This window comes from Tachysurus fulvidraco, chromosome 16 (genome assembly GCF_022655615.1).
Source record: "Tachysurus fulvidraco isolate hzauxx_2018 chromosome 16, HZAU_PFXX_2.0, whole genome shotgun sequence".
Lineage (NCBI taxonomy): Eukaryota > Metazoa > Chordata > Actinopteri > Siluriformes > Bagridae > Tachysurus > Tachysurus fulvidraco.
In genome coordinates, this window is record NC_062533.1 from 3,930,938 (window position 1) to 3,938,624 (window position 7,687).

Consider the following 7,687-nt stretch of genomic DNA (forward strand, 5'->3'; position numbering starts at 1 on the left):
CGACTACAAAAAGTGCAAAAAAATACAATACACAAGACAAACAGTAACAAACAGCACCAACCGCCCAGTGTATATACTGTATGTGAATACTGAATGTTCAAACAATATTTCGTTCAGTAACATCAGAATGAACGGTTTCTTAGCAGCAGGATATCAAGTCATTACTTGGAATTGGGTTCGTGCTGCTTTCGTGTACCGATTCGACGTTGGTGACGTGGTTTAGTCTGATGAATTCGACTTGCCTCTGAAGTGAGAAGTCTGACTTCGAGATTCTTATATGCATCTGTGTACAAAGGGTAGAAGGGCAAGAAACATTAACATATAATTTTCAAATAAAAATACAGACGGTACAAACAGTGTACAATGTAAGAGAACTCATATTCAATAGACGAAACAGTTTGTAACGACCGTTTCCATAGTACGCTGTAGTGCAAGTAAACAAATAAAGCGACAATGTAATGAGATTGTTGGAGCTTCCTAGTCCAGGGAACATACAGATATCCGGTTTTACTAATTCGACGGGACAAATTCGGAAGAAATGTTTTTCATTGACGTTTTATAGCTAAACAGACTTCACAACATGGTATTTTTTTTTTTATCCTTAGTCATTTACAGGAGTCTGAAAATTCATGCAGCTCTTACACACTGTGAAAAAGGGATGTTTATTTATAAATGTTAACACAGAAATTGTGTCCGCCTCATTCAGAACCTTCGCAACTGAAATAATACCAGGACGGATAACGGTTTCCACCTTGTTTGACCATGTGCAGCTACTGTTTTTATCTAAACTATTTTTTATTACTTTTTTTTTTATAATGTTCTTCCAGAGAAATGTTTGAGGTGAGAAAATACGGTCAGTACACGTTTGGTAGCAAATGTCACACACGTTCGGGTTTAAAACATGTGCTTGCAGGGAGATAAACACTGTGTCTGAACCGCAACTCTCCTCCGGAGGATCGTTAGTCAAAATAATACAAACTTGTTGAACAGAAGTTCTGTGGCTCAGTGAACTGGATGGAAGCAGATTCAGCTGGATCGAAATTTGAAATGTAATGCTGGCTTGTACAAGATCCGACACTGGAAGCTTCAGACACGTGGCTCTGTTTACACGGCATGTCAGATTCCCAGATGTACGTCTAAGACGGTATGTTCGGCTAGAGATTATGATGTTAGGAGAATCTTGCTGACTTTCCTAAATATAGTTCTGGCCAAATGATCCAAGACGACCTAACCGGGAGGATTTTAAGCTTTGTTCAAAAGGAAGAAGTCCTGAAGCATTTCAGCAACAGAAACGACTATAGGTCCTGTTTATTTCTACATGTTTGTGTAACTGACCAGATGTTCTGCTAGTTGTACCAGATTTAATTCAAACGCTGCTTTTCTTTGGATTCGTACACACTCATTTGTGTTTAGTGACGGACACAAAACTCCATAAGAAGTCAAAAGCTAGGAGCATGAAATTAATAATCAGTGTAAAGTCTAAACTTTTTGACATGTATGCTAACAAAATTATTTCACTCACTCATTTTCTATTTTCCTATCTCAGGCGTCATCAGGCATCGAGGCAGGATACACCCTGGATGGAGTACCAACCCATCACAGGGCACACACACACACACACACACACACACACTCATTCACTCACACACACACACACACACAACGGACAATTTTCCAGAGATGCCAATCAACCTACCATGCATGTCTTTGGACCGGGGGAGGAAACCGGAGTACTTGGAGGAAACCCCCGAGGCACGGGGAGAACATGCAAACTCCACACACACAAGGCGGAGGCAGGAATCGAACCCCAGCCCTGGAGGTGTGAGGCGAACGTGCTAACCACTAAGCCACCGTGCCCCCTCCCTGAATTCCAAACAGATTTAGCATAATAGAGAAAAATAGAAAGAGTTACATATATGTTCTTGTCACAGGTAAACATGACAACATTTTAAAAGGCCAGAAAGACTAATAAACATCCTGCAATATAAGACAAACTTCAAACCTTTACGTATCTGTCTTTTTTGCCAATCCTTCATTGTGTACTGTAATAGGAGTCAATAGATACTTTGTGTAATCATTTTTATAAAGTGGCAGAGATTTACAGTGTGCCTCGTACATAGTTCCGCTATGAGCCATGCATTAGCTTAATGAGACCCTGAGAACTGAATTGAAGGCAAGAGAGAGAGAGAGAGAGAGAGAGAGAGAGAGAGAGAGGCAGTGTAAAAGCTGTGAAGAGATTTATTCTCATTTATGCTGGAAACCAGTGTGGCACCAAAATTCATTGACAGGAACATGTTCAGCAAACACAGGTACTCCGGTTTCCTCCCCCGGTCCAAAGACATGCATGGTAGGTTGATTGGCATCTCTGGAAAATTGTCCGTAGTGTGTGTGTGTGTGAGTGAATGAGAGTGTGTGTGCCCTGCAATGGGTTGGCACTCCGTCCAGGGTGTATCCTGCCTCGATGCCCGATGACGCCTGAGATAGGCACAGGCTCCCCGTGACCCGAGAAGTTCGGATAAGCGGTAGAAAATGAATGAATGAGTGAATGAATGTTCGGCAAACAAATCCTCATCCTTTTCCTTTACTTGTGAGAAAAGTTAATGACAAATGCATACTGTAGGAATTTCAGGGGAAGAAAAATAAAGAAATTCACCATCAATCTGTATAACTCTCTCTAAAGTGGAGGCAATTTGTACCCTGTAGCATTTGTGTGAGCAACAACAGAGAAAATTTATTCTAAGCCACTCTAATTGCATATTCATTCAAAACCTATTCAAGAGAAAATAAGCATGTACTTTGTTGTTTTTGTTGTTCAGCCTCTCCACAGGGAGCTCAGATCTAATCAGAGTCTGGTTCATCCCATACATGTCATATATAAAACTACTTTCCAGAAGGGATAAGATGAATAGACATAAGAAAAATATAAAACAACCGAAAACACGAAGAGACCCGAAGGATTACACAGATGTGTGGATAATAACTATTACGACGAATATAATGTGCTCCTGTCCTAATAGCTACTGTATATAATGAAGTGAAGAATAATAGAGTTTCAATTATATAAAGATACAAAGATATTCAGGTCCTGACAGAATTATGTTTCAGGGAGAAGTGCAAAAGAAATCAATTTCAATTCAGGACAAAAATTACAAAGGCAAACTTATTCAAAGACATCGCTAACGATGTAGATTTGTTTATTAACTTTTATTAACAGAACCGGCATTGTTCTGGTTCTTATGATGGGCCTTTCAGCTATTTCCATTGCCTTTAACTACATTCTGTTCAGCTTATTCTACGTTGTAAACTTTCTATCAAGAAGAGATACGTTTCGGCATATCGTACTGGAGATATTGACAACATTGGGCTCCTCGGGGGAAAAGTTCTGGCTTTCTTTTACACAGCTGAGTTCAAATACAAATGCTTCAGAAGTTCTCTGGATATCATTATTGATATCATTATTTGTTATCATCGACAATGGAGACATCATCGAGTACAAGCGAAAGAGAACCACATGAGCAGCCGGAGGTCCAGCGGCTGTTTATTATGCTGGAGGAGGAATATTAAGAGGTTTTCATTATGACAACTCCTGGAACGAATGGTTATTGATGGGAATTGAATGTAGGTAGGTTTGGTCTTGGCGGAGTAGATCGGCTACGGTGCCGCTTTCGCTAAAGGAGTACAGAAACATGGCCCATCGAAATATTTTTCAGTGTACACTTACTCGTATATTAGGAACACATGTAAACCTACTTATTCATGTAATTATGTCATTATACAATCATGTGTTAGCGCTGCAAGCAAAATAATCAACCATTAGAATGAGGGGAAAAATAAAATTTTGGCTACTTTAAGAATGCATGATTGTTGATACCAGATGTGCTAATCTGCTGATCTGGGATTTTCACAACAGTCTCTAGAGTTTAGACAGTGTGGTGCAAAAAACAAAATACAGTGATTGAACATCAGTTTTATGTGTAGAAACGTTTAAACCTGAGCAAAAAAGCATCTCACAATGCACAAGATATCAAACCATGACCATTCCGTTCCAGCAGCCAAGAACCAAAATCTGAGGTCTTTTTGCTTGTTTTTATATGCTGAAGCATTACAGTTTTCCTTCACCCGAACTGATAAGTTTTGATAATTGCTAGGAGGAACCATGACAAAGCCCCTGTGCACAAAGCACAGAGCTCCATGAAGACACGGTGTGTTAATTTTGGAGATGAAGAACTCGAGCGTCCTGCACAGAGCCCTGACTCTGACTCGACCCCACTGAACACCTTTGGGATGAACTGGCTGGAACACCGACTGAACCCCAGACCTCCTCACTCTTACACCATCAGTGTCTGATCTCACTAATGCTCTTGTAGCTGAATGATCACTGATCCCCACACACACTCTCCAACATCTAGTGAAAGCTTGAGTAGGATGTAATTGATCGGCTCTGTATATTTTATCACGCATTCAGTTTACAGTAACACTTCTGGGCTTGTAGTAGTAATAATAATAATAATAATAATAATAATAATAATAATAATAATAATAATCATAATTTCCATTGTGAAAATAAATAAAAGGTGATTCCTAACCTTAGTCCTGACATAGCCTTGCTCTAACACTCTACTCGACTGTGTTAGGGTCTGTTAATTTGACTGATAAGATCCATTGAAATACTGCTTATTTTAAAAGAATGACAGATCAGAATCCCAGATTCGAGATCATACAAGTAGAGAACAGAGCTCAGGTAAAGTAGGACAGAGTGTAGCCCTTTTCCTTTAGTTTGTGTTATACTGTACGTTATCTCAGGATTTGCTTCGGATTAGGTGGTGTAATGTGTAGAAAGCACAATTATACAGTGAATTCTGTAGTACAAAGCCAAAAGAAGATGAATGCAGGTAATTTAGGGTGAAGAGCTTTGAAGAACTGGGAAAATAGGTCAAAGCTGCAGGAGGAATTTATTTGCTTTGGCTTCATAACTAGATTGTATTAACATTCATACAGAGAGGAATGAAAAAAGAGCCACTGAAAGAGATGATGGATGCAGGGTATGTGAATGAAAGTGATGTGTACACACACACACACACACACACACACACACACACACACACACACACACACACGTACATTCCTCTCTGTGTGTTTTTTTTGTTTTTGTTTCAATTACTCAGTTACTTAAGAAAACATTTCAAACAACTTCTGGAATTGGAACTGAATGGAACTGAAATGCTTTGACCTTATTTTACTCTAATCTAATAATACATACTGTATGTGTCGTGTTGGGGTTTGTTTTTTTAGGTTATTCCGAGCATCACAGAAGTCATCTGAGAAGAACGGAAGGACCTTAATGAGCTATGCTTGTTACTGGTCATTAATTATAATGAACCCAAAGCACTTCAGACACGTTCGATTCCTGTGTGTTATACGGTGTGTTTATTAAAAAGCTTTATTTTCTATCAACATCTTTTTGCTTTATGCTTCTCAAGATCAAAAGCTGACGCCTCTTTTTTTTTTTTTTTTTTAGTATTTCTCAGTTGTGTTTGGCGAGCACGCGAATTCAGGACGACTCGGGTTCGTACGACGAAGCGAAGCAGAGCACTTTTGATCAAGGTCACGAGGTTATTTCTGTGAATTGTTCACTGGACATCTTAGCAAGAGAATAAAGTTGCTTCAGAATTGTTCTTGCATTTCTGTTTTAGAAGATTTTTCTCATTTCTAAAATGTATTTTGTAGTTGTTGTATTTTTTCTAGGTCACTAATGCACTAACCCACTTCTTTGTCTCATTCACAGACACACTTCCAGTTCACATGGGGTGGTGAGGCTGAACTCCTGTGCCCTCTCCTGCACACTGTAGTCTTTGTTTGCCTGTTGCTATGGCAACCATCTCTTTCTCTCAGGTGACTAGATGTAGGATTTCAGGTTCACCCAAGAAGTTCTCTCTCTCTTTCTCTCTCTCTCTCTCTCTCTCTCTCTCTCTCTCTCTCTCTCTCTCTCTCTCTCTCTCTCTCTCTCTCTCTCTCTCTCAAAATGACATTGTTTTTCTTCGGTATAAATACATACATCAGGCGGTGAAGATTTTTCCAGTATATAAGATTTTCCCAATAACATGTGAAGGCAACATGTGATGAAGCGCTGCAGCCTTCTGTTCTCTTCTTTATTTAGCATAGTGAAGCCAAAAGCAGAATAACTTTGCCTTCTTCAGTGGTATCCACCAGCCAAGCCAAAAATAACCCACAACACACACATACACCGACAGATGAGTGTTTATACTGTCAAGTGCAGGAGGGCATGCTGGGATGGATTCCAGATGTTGTACAGGAACACTGTGTCCATACATAGAGTACAGTGGTTCCCAGGTCTGCTCCTAGATACCCCCTGCTCTGCATATGTAGCTATGTAGCTTCTCTAACACACCTGATTCAGCATTTTGGTAAGTTACAGATCTTCGCAGTCCAGAGTTGACATCAACAACACTTTATTTGGTTATTTATACTTTGTGTGACTTTTGTGTTTTTCCTAGAGCCTCCCAATTCAAGAACTTTAGTTTATTTTCACATGAAACATCAGCATGTCATCTCAGTGACAGTGCAGGAATGATGTACAAGTGTTCCTTATAAAGTGGCCAGCATGTGAAACACGTGTGTGTGTGTCTGTGTGTGTGTGTGTGTGTGTGTATGAATCTGAGGCAGAGAACTGGTAATTTTCCACCTGATGTCTTACCCTTTTGGGATGTTGTGTATATTCTTCCATTAGCAATATTTCTAAAGAACATTATACAAAAAATATCATCACTGTTCTATTTTTCCGCTCGATACCCACCGGTGGTATTTGGTTTATGATCTCCGGTCATACGGCTCCTTGCCGCACAGTACACCGTATTCTGCTGTGATAAACAATTCAATCCTTCTCAGGGTGTTATGCTTTATTCACAGCCCAGGTTAGATAAGGATAGACTGAACCCTGAGTGGCCTCCTTTCTTTTACATAAGTGTTCTCTCCACATCTCACGACTGAATGTCTTAATTCACTTTGCGTTATTTTTGTTATTATTGTAGACACTGATCCATAAAAATCATGATATAATCATTAAAACCTTCTACTCAGTAGGATGTGAGAAAAGATATGTGAGAGCTATGATTTGTGAATATTGTGTATTATGTATTGTGTATTAAAGCTTAATACACAGAATATTAAAGTGTACATGGATGAATATTAAACTTCAGCACGCTTGTGATGGTGTCGCTATCACAAATCAGTCGGTTAGTCGTTTAGAGGCAGTGAGAGTCGATGAAACGGCAAAATACTTTCTCTCTTCAGCTGGATCCTTTGAAAGAGCATCAGACAGTGTGAGACTGTACAGAACACATAATAAAAAACACATGCCTGAAATACAAAATGTTTTATGCATGTTTTCAGTGATTGAGAGAGGCTGCAGTTCTATATCTGGAGTTCATTCCTGGCAATTTAACCTACTGACTCACTGCTCGTCTAGCCACTGAAAAGGAATTTATACTGATAATCAGAGAGCTCGGGGTGCAGCGGGCCTGAGCTCGGGTTACTGTCTATGCAGAGTCGCATGGGTTTACTCTAAAAACCTTTCCATCTCTCAAAGGCATATGCTAAGTTACACTATATGGCTAAACGTGTGCACCTCATTCATTCATTTTCTACCGCTTATCTGAACTATCTCGGG

The 7,687-nt window shown here is 39.6% G+C and overlaps 1 long non-coding RNA gene across 2 annotated transcripts; it reads left to right on the forward strand.

Moving 5' to 3' along the window:
- Positions 1–5,290: 5,290 nt before the first annotated feature.
- LOC125139053 lies at positions 5,291–7,351 on the forward strand. Of its 2 annotated transcripts, XR_007138165.1 has the most exons (5): positions 5,291–5,421; positions 5,519–5,612; positions 5,786–5,892; positions 6,158–6,425; positions 6,516–7,351. It is a non-coding gene; the product is annotated as an uncharacterized LOC125139053 (long non-coding RNA). The 2 variants fall into 2 exon arrangements; XR_007138164.1 differs by having other exon boundaries at positions 5,786–6,425.
- Positions 7,352–7,687: the final 336 nt, after the last annotated feature.